We start from the raw sequence: 16,877 nt of genomic DNA on the forward strand, positions 1-16,877 counted from the left end.
ATTCATTTATAACACATTAATAACAAAAATTTTTTAAAAGTCCATCAAACTTATTTACTTAACAGTTTACTGTGACCATCTACTAACTACAACTATTTTCAAGTTTGAAATATGATAGCTCTTTTAGCCAATTAAAGAATATAATTGTACATTTTAGTACATTTTTTACTATTGAAAAACTTTTGTATTGCTTTAAACTAATGTACAGAACTGAGTTTAAAATCACATTACAATGAATAAATATGTTTTTTTCCTTTCATTACACTAAAATATAATTTGAAAAAAAAGCCAATAGCAACATTATTTACTTTAAAAAATTACAAATTTTATAAAAAAAACATAATGAGTATTCTCTAACTACTAAATATTTAAAATATTATACATAAAAGTTGATAATGATGTCAAACGATGTAACAAAAGTTTGAAAATTGATTCTTTTAAAATTAAATGCCTATTTCACAAATTTGAGGTTTTTATCAAAAATTTTAAATGTATACTTATAATTGTGTGACAGCAAACCTGATTATACATCAATATTATACTTGAAGAACTAATTAAATTAAAAAAATAAGCTGAATAATAAGATTGATTATAGTTACTCTTCGTTTATAAAGTAAAATTCTTTATCTTAAAGCATTTTACCATAATTATAGACAACAAACATACAAAATATCAAACATTTTAATCTGTTTGCAGAAATTTTAAGTCTAAGTTAACTAATGAAAATCAGTAAAATTTTAGCAACCTATAGCTTATTCAGTTCAACTTTTTTTTACAAAAGTATATACTTTCTGACAGCAAACATTAATCAAAGTTTTTTTTTACTTGGTTTGAATAAATTTCAAGTATAAAACTAAGTAAATTAATGATAGGAAGTCAAGCTTTAGCAAATTGACATTGTATGGTAAATTGTTTCTTTTATAAGTATTTTATTGTACTTTCGGACAATTTACATTAGAGATTTTAATATTTTACTTACAATGAAAAAATAGTTAAGTAAAAAATAAGTAAACGAATAAAGACAAGTAAAACTTTATTACTTTATCATTTATATTTTCCTTTTAAAAGCTACTCTATGATTTATAAAGTAAAATTTTCCATCTAAAAGCTTTTTGGTATACTTTTTGACAGCTAACATGTATTACATGTTTCTATCTGGTTATATAATTAACGTAAAATACCACAAATCTTTTTACTATGCTATACAGCATATGGTTAATCTTGAACTTACAACATTTTACAAATTTTGTTAATCTTTTCTGTGTGCTATTCGTTCTTTATAAGAATATTTTATATTTTGTACATGTTGTGTTTTTGTTTTACAAGTTTTATGTTTTAAACCAATTATGTTGAAATAACTTAGTTATTTAGAGTTAGGAATATTTTTAATTTTATACTTGTTGTGTTTTAATTTTACAAATTTTACAAGACTAGTTACAAATTTTAATCCACTTTAGATAAACTTGCTGAGAATTTTGTCATTTAATGATGGGAGAAAATTTTTAACAGAACAAAAATATATAGTTTAATTATTTACTCCAAGTTAAATTGTTTTATTTTTCTTCTACTAGACATCGAAAGTAAAATTTTGAAAACATCTACTTAAGTATTTTAAATTTTTTGTTTTTTTTTTTCACTTGTTTAATTTAACATTAAGTATTAGAAGACACTGTGAAATATTATAAAAACAAAATTTGTTTTAAATTGTAGTTTGGTGTATTAAAGCCATGGGGGGAGGGTAAATATTTTTAAGTGTAAGTAATTTTTTTTCATGATAACTACTAAACTACTTGATAATTTTTACTGATTTTCCAAATTTAAAGCAATTTTTGAAATACATGCAATCAAAGTTAAAATTCCAATAGGTTTTTTTATAAAATGCCCCGACTTTAAAGTGAAGTCGTATAGAGTAAAGCTGTATATGTATAACTTAATCAGTATACTCCATTGATTTTTATCAACACTTTATTAAAAATAAATGTCAACATTGGCTGATCTTTTTGTATTTTAACTTATATTGTTAGCAGAGTGACTTGGAAATACAAGAAAAGACGGGAAAATAATGATGTAAAGTTTCTATTTAAGGGAAACTCCCGGATAGAAGAAAGTCCAAAGTACAATTTGCGAGGATCAAGTCTCATTATACAAAATCCAACAAGAAATGACGCTGGTATGTTTAATTCATCACAAAAAAATGTGTATATACACTATACTTGTAAAACTTATTTTTTCAAATTTACAGTTTAAGTATTCAGGTTTTAGGAAATTTAACAAAATAAAATAATTTAAAATGAATTATATGCTTTATTTGTTATATTATGTTCTAACAAGAAATGATGCTGTAACGCAGTTTCTTAAGTTAATAGCAAAAATATAAATGTTATAGTTTCCTTTATACTTTATTTTAAAGTTACAGCTTCATCAATTAGCTCATTAGTGTATAACTTATATTTCATGATTATCGATTTTCAATTTGATTTGTAAATCAAATTTAATAACTCCGTGATATTAAAGATATAGGTTTGCTGAAAGTTTTGTTTATAATTGAAGTAAATGGTTAATTTTTGTGATTGTGTTTTAAAACCAAGTATTTTTCTTAATTATCAAAACTGAAGTAATGTTCTTATGAAGTTAACAGTTTTATTACCCTTTCATTGTAATAAAAATATTAAAATGCTTCATAACATGATTATTTTTTTAAAAGTATTACTCCCTATAATTTAATTTACTTTGCAGGATATTATTATTGTGAAATCAATGGAAATCCAAGGTTTAGTGAAACATATAATGACATCCATCCAGAAGCTTATTATAGACTTGACGTACAATGTTAGTTAAAACTATTTTAAATTATTTTCACACTATTAGTTTATTTCAAATATATTCTTAACATATGATGACATCAAAACTTTTTGTACTAACTTTATCATTTATAAATTTGATGTAAAATGTTAGTTATTTCGTTTTTAAAATAAAATATTTTTGACAATAATAAATACAGTATAATCTTTTATTTTGCGCTTGAAAAATTTGTAAATTAAAAATTGTCTATTTTTTAATCATTTGAGTTTTTACTTAGCTGAAAAATCATTGAGCGTTGGCCACGTACAAATAATTAGTTATAAACTATTACAAGTCGTTGTTATGTCACATATAATTTATATTGTGTACAAGTGCTTATCATTTTGTTTATAAAAGGAAAAATAAAAGATGCAAGTTTCAATATTATAAGTTCCATTAAAAATAAGTCTGGCCAAAAACAACGTATTACCCTTAAACTTTCGTTAGCAAAGAAAGTTTTCTCGAAACAACAAAATTTTGAAAACTGTCCAATAAAATTCACAAGAGCTTTATAAGTTTATTATTGATGTTTAGTAAACAACACAGGATTACACATTAAGTTTTATAGAGAGCTGAACTTATTTGTTCAAAAACATTTTCTTATCCTTTAACTTAATTTAAGTGCTTGTCATTGAAAAAGCTGTGTAAAGTTTGATATAAAAACTGTTTATTTTAAAATTTTCTTGAAAACAAGTAAACTTTGATAACCATCCAACAAACTCACAAGAATTTTTTGTAAATTAAATATTGATTTTAAATAAACAGCACCAAAAGATTACAAGAACTATATTCTTTAATATTTTAAGTTATGGGAAGTTATCAAAAAATTCAGTTTTTACCTAAAAATTTAACTTTTAATTTACATGTCATAAAAAAGTTTAATATTAAAGTATACCAACAGAATTTTTGCAAACAAGCATTTATATTATCTAACTATCGAGACTAAATTGTTAAGACATTATTAAAACAACTTTTTTCAGTTACTAATTATGTTAAGATATGTCTGTTAAAACTAAATATTTCATAAAGCTAAGCATTTTTTTTGTATGATAATAATCTTGTTCTGCTTTTTTAAACGTACAAATATCGACTCATATTAATTAAAAAAACCCTATGGTCTTAATTATTTTTTACGGTTAGTTTCTTTTTAGACTTTATATTTTAGATATAAGTTTCAAGATAATTTATTCTGCAGAGTTTATCTTCACTACATTTGTCAATCGATAAACTGTATTTTTATTTAAAATAAAAAAATATATAATGCCGGTTACTGAAAACAAAAAAAAAACTGATGCTGGTTTTAATACAGTTGAGTTTATTTATAAAAAGTTGGCATATTTTCAAACATTTTGTTTTGCAATAAATAGTTTTCAAAATTAATTTAGTTTGACGATACCTGCCAAATACGTGTCATATTTGTTTATAGGTGTGTATATAATTTATAAATAAAAATGAAAGAACTGTGAAAAGTCATAAGTTTGTTTAGGTAACAAAAAAAGTATAGCAACTTACAAATAACTGTATAATTCCTACAACTAGTTAAAAATTGACAGTTATTCATTTTAATTTTTTAACTTTTTGAAAATAAAACTGATGCACATTTAAAGCAATACTGTTCTAGTTCATAAATTAATCAATGGAAGTAGAAATTAAGTGTAGAAACTAAAAAAACTGGTACTATAAAGTATTTATTGCTACTGTATAATCTAGTTGAACCTCATTTAAAAGTTACATACTAACAAACCACTAAAATTTAGTTGTACAGCTGTATTATTGATTAATAATTTGAAAATTTTAAATTTTAATGAACCACTTTTGACTACTATTAGCTTCAAGTTAACTTTTATAAGCTTCTTTATTACATTTAAACGACTTGAACACTTTCACTTATTAAATATGTACTATCAGAAAAATATAAATATGTTAGACTAAGTCTTTAAATTAAACATGTTGTATTTAAACTTTTGTGTTAAGCTTGATATTATTTTGTTAATATTATTGTATTTAGTTAGTTTAATAAAAAGTTTATGTTTGTTTCAGACTGGATATTTCAAACGTTTAACTTGTATAAATTAAATACTTATTGTCGTAAAAATTATTTTCAATTATTTCAAGAAGAAAAGTATTTTTAAATATACAAGTATAGTTTTATAACCAAAGCTATTTTGCACTGTTAAACTCGTATTTTCAAATACTCACAACAGTTTTTATTGTTTATTTTTACTAATTAAGATTTAATTTTTGTTTTACTTAAGTTTCTACATTTAATTATTTATTTTTTATTTTGTTATACAAAACATATATTTATTTTTTATTATTACTTAGTACCATTTCAATTAGTTTTTTCTGGTAATTGAAGCTTTTAAACTATTCTTCAGAACAAGTTAAATCAGTTTGCTAAGTAAAGTTCTTTTTTACAATTTAAAATCGATATCTTATTTCTTAAATTTTTATTTAATACTTGTTATACTTGCGCACTTGGGAATTTAAATCAATATTTGGAAAGTTTTGGTTTTTAACAAAAAAAAAAAAGATAACATGGTTTAGTTAAAAAAAAATTTAATTTAGATTTGCATGTCTTATAAAATTTTTTTATAGTTTTAAAAACTAGATGTAAACAATGAAATTATTTAAATTAATCACAGGTATTTATAAGGACGATAAAAGTCATACATATACTTTTTATTCACAGTTTTTATATTTTAGACAAAAAAGCATAAATAAAACATAACACTACTTACTAAAGTTTTATTAAAATCATACAAAATAAAGTAAACTTTACTTGAGTTCAATGTCACTTTTGTAACACATTTGTACTTACAACCTTTGCAAATGTGTTCTATATTAATTATTTATATATCTTTTGAAAATGTTGTGAAGGTTTAAAAATGTTAGTTTAATACTGCAAAACAGCTATAAAAATTTCTTAAAAAACTTTTTTTTTTGTTTTATAAAATTTGAATAGCTATAAAAGTACTTCGAAACAAATTATTTTTGAAAACATGGTTTGAACTTCAAACAATGTTGTTTTTATGTTTTATGATTTTGCTTAACCTAAAATTGTCAAAAGTAATTAAAACTTTATTGTTATGAATTACTTAAGATCTTAAAAAGTATTCAGATTTTTATTGAATTTTACAAATAAATTTTATTGGCCTGTAAAAAAATACTTTTTTTGAAGTTTTTGTCCTTAGTTGTTTAGAATAATGTCAATGACATTCAAGTATAAACTAAACAGTTTTTTACTTAAACTTTAAACCTTAAAAATTTGAGTATTTTAAAATTTCAACATGTCTTTATATTAAATGTTAGAATAAATGTAAAACTGAAATTTTAAAAAGCTAGTAAACTTAACTATAACTTTAAAGTGTTTAAACTAGTTCTATTCAGCAGCCTTTTTAACTAACTCTATACATTTTTTATATAAAAAAATTTGCAGTCTTAAGAAATTTAATATTGAACTTTAAAAGAGTTATAGTAAAAGAAAGTTTAAACACAGAACTTTCAATTTTTACTGATATTCAATTTCTAATATATATTCAAATTCCGTATAAATTCACATTATTTAGTTATTACTTATAAAAAATTTGGAACAACTTATATACCTAGTTTTTAATAAATAATTTTCATTAAATGTTTTGAAATTGCGTATAAACTAACATTGAAAAGTATTCTTATAAAATTTTGTTGAATTAAATTTGTTTGTTGGTTTTGAACGAATCTTATTGATTTTCCTCAGAAGTTTTTTTTTACTTTTGGTTTTTCTGATAATTTTATGTGGGTTAGTCACACTTTTGTTTATCAATTTCTACGCTTTTTGAGCGTTAAATGTCAATGAAATAGATTTAAAATTACTTTTTTTTTCCAACAAAGTTTTTAAGAATCTAAAAGAACTAAATGGAAAATTTTTATAGTTGTCTAAACTTCTCCAACACTAATTTTATCAACTAAATTGTGAATTTTTAACATTATAGTATATTCGAAAACAAGTAATGGAAATTTGAGTTTTCAGTTAAACTTTGGTAAGCATTTAATTAAATGTCTCTTTATCAAAAAACTCTTTAAATAAAGTAAATCGTTATTTTACTTTATACTAATATTGCAATAAAGTACATTACCTTTAATTACACAAAGTATGGAAAAATTATAAAGAATATATACATTTAAATTTTGATACTATGTATTCTTTGATTTTATAAGAATCTACTTGTCTTTAAAGTAATCAATAAAATGCAAATGCATCAATATATAGTTTTGTTTGTATTTCTTTTCAGTATGTTAAGTTTTAAAGTACAAAAACTTCAAACAGTTATTTAGTGTTGTTTTTTTACGAAATGTAAAAATTTAGATACATAAATCTTATAATGTAGATTAGATAGACATCAGAAAACTTTAAACTAAAAATAATCAATAACTTCCAACATAAATAAAATATTTAAAATGACCATTTTTCAATTATTCAAATAAATTGATTATTAATTTATTACTTGCTCCACATAAAAACATTGTAATTTATTTTCTTTTTTACTAAAAAAAAAAATGATTTTTTTTACAAAATTAAGAGCCACAACAATACTATTGCTTTAGTTACGTTTTAAAGAAAAAAATAACATATTAATTTTAGAAAGGAACAGTTTTTTTTCTAAAGTATTTTAAACATCACAATTTAAAAAAATTCCATCAGTAATTACGAGTTATTCTAGTTTTTTATGCAATATTTCGATGTTTGTTTTAAATATTAAATTACTTGGAAATCATTCTTCTAACACTCAATTTAATTTATAACATTAAAAGGTTGTTTTAAAGTAAGCTAGATTTAACAGCTAATTATTTTCAAATTTTAACCAACATATTTTTTTCTGCATTTAAGCTGTCCAAATTTTAACAAGTAACTCATTTGTAAGCAACTGTACAAATATATTGATTATTTACTCTACTGTATGGTGGTTTGTGAATTAATTTAAATTTGTTGTTTGACAGTTCTTTCCTAATGCAGTATTTTAAGAGGCATGCTTAGTTTTATTGACAAAATTTAAATTATATAATTTTCCAGCTTAAATGGACGTTGTTTTTCTATTTAAAAATATTTTTTCAACTCTTTGATTAATATTTTTGGTTTTAAAATATAGTTTAGTTTTCTGTATTTAAAAAATAGATATGGAAAAATTTATTTTTAAAGCTACATTTTCAGTTTAATATTGGGTCAAAAAATCTAATGCAAAAAAGTTGTTTGTAAATTACTTATTTATTGTTTTGAATTGTAATTCACTAGTTAAGTTGTTTTATTTTTTCTGTTACAAGCACTGAACTAATTAATTATACATGTATTTTTTTGTTTAATTTATTTTGTTGATTTAAACTACTAATTATTCGTTTTAAGTGTTTTTTCAAAACATATGTTTGTGTTCGAAACTAAAAAATAGTTAAATTTATGTAGGTTTTTAGAAAAAACAAAGATAGTATAGTAAAGCAGTTGATTTTTTTTTTTCTTAAGTTAACAATGTGTGTTTTTTTTTACTTTGTCATTTATTGTAAAGATTCAATAAATTTACTGGCTAATTAGCCAATAGTATTAAAGATTAAAAAAGTTTGTAATTTAAGTATGTGTTTTTAAGCAATTGTTTCTAATTTTAACTAGATACTTATTTAATAGTATATAAAAATTTAAAACTTACTTATAAAAAGAAAACAAAAATATTTTAATGATTGTAAATCAAAATGATTGATAGTTTTAACAAATACCTCATTTTAACATATACGTAAATATCATTGTCATGTCAACTAAAGCTAATTGTTTCAATAATATTATTTATTTAGTTGAATTTAAATCTAAACAGACGCACCTTCTAAGCCAACATGCAAATATCCTGATAACAGATATCTTACTGAAGGTTATCAAGAAGAAATTACTTGTCAAGCTGAAGGTAATGTTTGTTTTTTATAATTATGAAAATTATCTCTTATTAGTTACTAAACAAGTTGTTAGGCTACAGACTAGGGGTTGATTCTCGGCAGGCGAAATATACTAGTAAAGTCTACTGGCCTTGCATGTCAAAAATTGTTTTTTTTTAATTTGCACTATGAAATTAAACAAAACTTTTTTAAAGGCAAAGTTTCGATGAAATACTTACTCAGTAATCACTTATGTGTACTAAAAGTAAAACTAAGAGCAAATTTTTAAAGATTCGTCATTAAACATTGCAATCTTAATTGATTTGCACAATATATTTGCAAACAAAAATATATCTTGTGTATGTTGCCCACTCCTAAATTTATAGTTAGTTTTTGTAAATATTTATATAATATATGTTTATTGAAATATTAAAAGATAAGTTTCTAACTAATTTTCACACTGTTAATTGAATTTAAAAGTGTGTTGTTTAATTTCCATTTTACTTGTAAATACATTTAATTTATGAAACCTTATATATTACCAAAACGACTATATACTGAGTAGCTTGTAAGTTACCTTACTAACTTACTCACTAACAAAAAGCTTATAAGGAAAATTTTACTCACTACCAACAAAGTAGTAAATTAAATAGAAACTTTGTTGAAAAAGTATATCTTTTTACATACTTTTGTGTACAAATATAATGCTTTTATTTAAACATTTTAAACATTATTTTATGACATTAAAAGTCGATTTGTTTTAAATTTAAATAAAACAAAATTGCAAGTGTTTGTAATAATACGAGTGCAAAATTTACAGTGTCAGTCAAATAGTTTGCATTTATATATTTGAAGTGTTAAAAGTTTTATTTGGACAGTTCAAGTTATACAACTACCGTGGCAATAATTATCTTTTTGATTTTTGCAACTAATTTTATTCTAAACCTATAGTTATGTTTAATTTTTTAAAGTATTAGCTTCAAATAATAATGAACTGTAAAGTATTTAGACTTATTTCAAAATTTGTTCTGAATTATTTTTTAAAGTTATCGATTTTATAGACTTAAGAAATTATATTTGTTCAATTTTATAATTATAACTGTTTTAAGTGTTGTTATACATTACTAAAAACTTTATTTTTTATTTAAGTACGCTCATAAATTAAAAAAACATGTTATGTATATTTATTGTTTGTAATAACATTAATGCACTTTAGTTACTTAAAAACTAACGCAACAACTTAAACGACTGTTAAATACATAAATAGGAATATTTCAATAATAGAATATGTTTAGTTTTTTTTTTATGTTGTGTATTGTTAAAAAATTTTCGTTTTAGAACAACATGTTTTACAAAACAAAAATAGACTCAATCAATAAAACCAGCAAAAACAAACAAATATATTTTTAACCTTAAAATTTTCTCAATATTGTATAATTAATCACACAAGAACATTGTGAATATTGTTTTAGTCTAAAACCAAAATTTATCATGTATTAGATGTATGCGTATAATGTTTGAATATCATCCAAGTAATATATAAAAATACTATTAACTCAAACATTATCTAGATATTGCAAAGTTACTAGTCTATTGATTATAGATTTTAGTAGCATTTTTGTAATGTTTAAATTAAAATTTATAATTGTTGTTTTTTATTATAGTTTGTGGTTTTTTTTTGTAAACTAGTCAGAAATCAGCTCAAAGTATCTTGAAAAAGTTCAGCGACTTTGTAAAATTACAGAAAATAATACTTAAACTTTTAAAGTACAAATGAAAAAAAAGTTTTAAATACTATAAATGTAGTTAATAATTTGATATTTAGTGACACATTAAAAAAACACAATTATTATTCAAAGATTTTGAAGCATTAATCTACCATATGTATAATTTTTCTCTACTAAGTTTACCTATGTTACATCAGTTTTTGAATTTTGAGTTAAAAAAAGTTAAAAATAAAATTAATTTCTGATTCATTAAGTTACCTAACTGACTTGAATTAGATGTAATTTATTGAATTTGCTCTTAATTTCAATTTCCATTTGCCGAATTTTGCCAGAATTTTTATGGTTGATTTTTTTTACAGTCTTATTTAGTTAACTTCATCAATAAAATTTATTTAATGACTTTGAGTTGAATAAGTTTTATTAAGAGGAAAATTCAAGTTCAAACAGCTTAAGTTTAACAATTTTTTATAATCCTTTTAATTTTTAAGAAAGTAAGTTATGTAAAGAAATTAACATTTTAGTTGAAACACATGTAAAATTTTTATTTGATGTTAACTTTTATTTTTTTATTACATTTTGTATATTTTCCTCTGCAAAATTTCTTGAACTTATTCAATAACTTTTTATTTAATTCACTAACAGATAAGAATTTATTAATTTTATTCATTTAAATATATGTATATTTTGTCACTTAGTATAGTCTTAATAATTTTTATTATCTTATAGTATTTTTCTAAATTATTTCTGTAAACATCTCAATTCAAAGCTTTTTAAAAAATCATTTAGTTAATAACAGGTAAGTAAAATAATGCTTAAAGTGTTTTTTTGCATTGCGAAGGTAGAAAATATGTAAAACTAGAATCTAAATACATTATCTTGTAAGTTTAAGTAAGCTCACAATTTTAAAATTAAATTAAACAATTACGACTTTAATATTGTAAGAAAACTACTAATTCTTCAAACATTGAGTTTATTAAGTTGTTTAAATTACTAGTAAAACCACTTCTACTAGAAGTTGAATTACAGTTATAAAATGAATTCTTACAGCTTTAATCGAGTTATTACAAAGTGTATATTAAACACAAAAGCAAAAATTCAATTTAGTTGTTTGTTGTTCAGTTATTTAGTTTAATGTTTGTAACAAAAATAAACCTTTAATACTTGCATAACTACAAAAATAAATTTTATTAAAATTAAAACTAAAAAATATACTTTTAAATACTAAAAGTACTCCTAACATGTTACTCAATTAACTGAAAATGTATAACATCAGGGTAACATTATGACGTAATAATGTTATTATGACGTAATAATGCAACCGGTGAATATCGATTTTGTAGCAATGTGTTCCCATTGCATTTGCTTAAGAAGCCCGTTTTTATTTGTTTGTAATTATTGTTCTTTGACCTTAAATTCCGCTCTGTTTTAAAGTTGATAGGTTATTTACAAATTTTATATTTAATGCAAAATTATATATTGTTTTACTGTAATAAAATATTACTAATACGAATTTTATTTTTTCAAATGTTTTGTTAACAATAATGGTTTGATTGTAGTTTGTTTTAGTTTGTATTTTTACATATATATTTTGTCACTTAATTACGACTTAAACATTTATAATCTTAAAAATTATTATTCTCTTAATAGTATTTATCTAAACTATTTCTGTAAACATTTCAATTTACTTAAGGGTTCTATCAAAGCTTTTTATAAACTCATTTAGTCAACAATAGATAAATAAAAATAATTTAATGTGTTTTTTTCGTTTTTAAGAAAACAATTCTAAGATAAAACTAGAATCTAATTACAGATATCCTACAAACTTAATTAAACTTTTCAATTGTGAAACAAAATTAAACAATTACGACTTAAACATTGTAACAACATTAGAAAATCTCTTAACTTTGAGTTTTTTAAGTTGTTTGAATTCCTGGTAAAAACTACTAATCCAGTTACAAAATCAGTTTTAACTGTTTTAATCGAATTATTAAAAATGTATATTAAATACAAAATAAATAAATTAATTTCATTGTTTGTTGTTCAACTAATTACTTTGGTGTTTATAGCAAATTAAAAGCAAAAACACTTTGATCAGTACAAAAAATTGTTTAGATTCTCAAAACTTCCACTAAAACGTGAAACTCAATTAATTGAACTATTGTAACATCAGGGTAATATTATGACGTAATAATGTTATTATGACGTAATAATGCAACCGGTGAGTATCGATTTTGTGGAGTTTGTGTTACGATTGTTTTTGCATAAAAAGCAGATTTTTTATTTGTTTGAATTTATTCAATATGTGACCTTAAATTCCGCTCTGTATTAAAAGTTTATTTACAATTTAAGTAAGTTAAAAATTTTATAATAATGTACTGTAGTATAGAAGTTCTGAAATGAGTATATATTTGTTTCAAAATTCTTGTTAACACTAATATTTTGTATCAGTTTGTAGTTTTGAATAAGTTTTTACAATAGTTTAGATGATAATGTCTTGCAAATTCAATTATCTAATGGAAACATATTCTTGAAATTTATAATCACTCAAATAGTATTACAATTCACTTTATTTAGTATTTTTTTATGATAATACGTTATTTTTGTCAAATCAGTTCATCAGTACTTACTATTCATCATTAAGAAATCTTTTTTTTTAGTTTGTTTTAGAATATTTTTTGTTTAATGTTTATTAAAAAAACATTAAAAGTTTTATTCAATTTTAATAAAGTTTATAAATGTAGTTAGAAAATTGTATAAGGTAAAAAAAAGTAATGGAGTTTTAAGTAAAATCTTTAAAATTTGAATTGTTTAAAAGCTCTTTCTATCAGCAAAATTTGGCAGTTTTCTTGGGAAAAATACCTCATAAAAGTTTTTATGAGTGTAAAACTTAGTTGTATAAAATGTTTTCATATAAAAACTCAAGTGGAATTTCCTTTAGAAACTTGTAAAGTTTGTTTTGTTGTTGTTTTATATTTGTTTTGTTCTTGGGAGTTTTTGTTGTTTTAGTTAGATGGTACTTATATTTCCGTTTAGTTGTAATGTTTTTTTTTTGTATTTTCAATACTTGTGACTGTTATATATGTTTTTAGGCTCTTTACTTTATTTTCTTTAGAAACTTGTAAAAACAGTGTTGTTATTTTTTTATATCTATAATGTTCTTGAGTGGTTTTGTTAGTTTTAGCTCGTACTTAAATTGCTGTTCACTAGTAATGTTTTATTATTTTTTTTGATATTTGTTACTATTATGTATATAATTATTTGATTCATTAACTATGTAGAATATAAAATTTTTAATTAAGTTAATTAAAATTAACTAACTTAATTATTTAGAAATTATAATTAAGTTTCTTTAAACTAGATACCTAAAATTTCATACTAATTGTTTAAGTTACGTTTTGGAACTGAATTAAAATATTTGATTATTTAATTTAACTAGATACAAAACTTGATTTTATTAAATTTTACTTGAGTTTGAAATATTCAGACAAAAAATTATTCCAAATATTCTTTTAAGATAGCTACAAGTTAAAAGAATTGTAGACAGTTTTTGCTTTAAACATTAAACAATTTAATTTTGATTTATGTTTAATAATATTTTCATTCTTAAAACTTTTATTTAATAATTAAGTTTCACTTTCACAAGTAAGATAGTAAAACCTAGAATAATTGTTAACAGTTTTTGCTTTAAATATAAACCAATTTCATTTTGATTTATGTTGAATAATTTTTTTTTTCATAAAGCATTATAAATAAGTTTAATTTTCACAGCAAATCCATCTCCTCAATATAAATGGTACAAAGATGATGTTGAATTGAAAGGAAATTTATTAACAAAATCAAATATTCAACTTAAAAGTAATGGAAAATTATTATTTGAGGTTTGTAACATTGTTTGTGATTTATTTACTTACACATGTTTTTTTTTAATTTTTATGAACCTGTGTGATCGAAATATTTGCTAGAAAAACATTTAAATTAAATTTGAGACATTTAAAACACAAAATTAGTTTTCTGTACTATTTATATAAAATTATTCTTGAATTATTAAAAACTTTTTTAGATGTATATTTTAAGGTACTCAGTGTAAAAATATTTATTTTTATCAATTTACAAAAATATGTCACATAAAAAGCGTGTTAAACGTCAAAACTTAAAAACTCAATTATTAACTACAATTCAATAAAAAGCACTCAATTAACTCAAGTGCAATTAACTTAATTGATTAAAAAGTGCGGATAATATGAATTTATTTTAATAAGTGCATATAAAATGCAGATAAAACGTAGTAAATTCATGTAAGTGCATTATAATTATGCAGTATTTTATTTGATGGTTTTTAAATACTACTTGTTTGAGTACTTTTTAGTGCTTTGATGCATTAAAAAATAGGTTTTGATGATTGTGATAAAATATGTTATTTTTAAAGTGTTTATTTTCTATCAACCAAACATTTTACTTCAGTTTTTATTAAACTAAGTATTTATTCTAATTAAAAAAAGTGTTTTTATATATACATTATAAGTTTAGTAAAAGTCTACTAAAAGTACATTTTTAAAAGTATGATATACCTTTATTTGTATTTAGTTCATAAAAAATATTGTTTTTATATTTATTAATTTTACCTACATACATTATTTTATACTTATTATATTATTTAGTGCATAATGGTTTTAGTACTCGATTAAAGATAAAAATGTTTGATATGTTTCCAAAAAATTATTGTTTATTTACAAACTTATTCTTAATATTAAAACACTTGCTAAACAAATAGTTCGTAGTATTTTAGTGGATTTTAGTTTTATTACCCAAATCTTCGAATATTTGTTTAATTATATTTTCTTTTGTTAAATAAGCTTGTTAAAATAGTTTATGAGTAACTATAGTTAATGATTTATCTAAACTTAAATGCTTCGATTCTAAATAACATAAAATAAACACTACTACTTACAACATACAGGCTAGATTCACATTTTACTAATAAACTTCAACTCTTAATTAAATTGAACTTTTAAAGAAACTTTTGTAAGTTTTTATTCAAGTTTTGTGCCAAGAATCACACCTTTTTAATTAAACTTGCAGACTATAACGGATTTAATGTGATTAAAATAGAAACGATTAAATTTTATCATGTCTGCATTTTTATAGCAGTTTTGATTGTTAAAAAAATGGTTAGTAAAGTTATCAACATGTTTTAAACTGATGAAGTTTATTAGAAATAAGTAATAAAATTCTGTATGATATTATTGTAAGAGTGTAATCAACTTTTTGAAATTTTTGCTTGTGTATTTTTGTCCTAAAGTAATGTAGTTAAAATAAATGCATATTTTAATAATGAATAGACTTAATCAAATAAAATTAAACCAGATAAGTATGTCAAAGATCATCTTTTTTCGTGGATGGTCTTAAATTTTTAATAAAAAAATAATAATTTAACACTATATAGTTTGAAATAATACAGAAACAAACAATTTAAGTTTATTTATATTTTCAAAATTATTATAGGTTTAATTATGCATGTTAACAGCAAAAACGTGTAATGAAAATACATTGAACTTTTTTAATTAAGTTGAAGTTTTTGTTTTTAAGCTGTTGGTAACAATAACAAATTAAAAATTTCACGGCTAAACAAAATGGTTTTCCTACGAAACAGTTAAAAAAACAAACTAAGTTTACAAATTGTGAACATGAATATTTGTTTTTAAAACAACACTTTAAAATTTAATGCTGCAATAAAAAAAGTTTTCATTGTTTAGTAAAACATATACACATATACGTAAATGAACTTTATCTTTTGCTATCTGTAGAAAGTACCAATTGGTTTTATCAATACCAATAAAGATAAAAATAAAGTTTATTGCTTAAACATTTTGTATTTATCAAACTTAACTATCTACAAAAACGTAGAAAAACAACAAGTAGATAATTTTCAAAACATGATATTAAAACAAAGTATAAAACAGTTTCCAATCTTTTTATCTGAATAATATTGCTTGTTAATGAAAACTAAAATAACATTCAATATTAGTTTAAAGTTTAATTTTCTTTAACAGAATACAAGCCCATTAAATGCAGGTGTATACAGATGTAAAGCTTACAATAATGTTGGAAGTTCTTATTCTACTTACTTTAAATTAAATACAAGTTAGTTTATAAAACTATTATACTTATGATTTATTTTACTTATAACTAGTGAGGGTAGTTAATTAGTAAAAGGGGTATGTATATATTTTAAAGGGGCAATTAATGTTCGACAAGGCAATTATGAAAATGATACTGCGAAACCTTGCTTAAGAATTATCGAAGTGTCTAAAATACTAGTTAAGAGTTTTTAATATTTTATAATCATTCTTTTTTTTTAACCTTTTTATGAAATAAACTTGTTACCAGCTTAAAATATTTTATAAACATAATGTTTTA

General features: G+C 21.6%; 1 long non-coding RNA gene across 1 annotated transcript; it reads left to right on the forward strand.

Moving 5' to 3' along the window:
* Positions 1–2,779: 2,779 nt before the first annotated feature.
* On the forward strand, positions 2,780–14,242 carry LOC145849244 (uncharacterized). Its single transcript, XR_014372335.1, has 3 exons — positions 2,780–2,829; positions 8,679–8,765; positions 14,229–14,242. It is a non-coding gene; the product is annotated as an uncharacterized LOC145849244 (long non-coding RNA).
* Positions 14,243–16,877: the final 2,635 nt, after the last annotated feature.

Source organism: Thalia democratica, chromosome 1 (assembly GCF_965202585.1).
Source record: "Thalia democratica chromosome 1, ktThaDemo2.hap1.1, whole genome shotgun sequence".
Lineage (NCBI taxonomy): Eukaryota > Metazoa > Chordata > Thaliacea > Salpida > Salpidae > Thalia > Thalia democratica.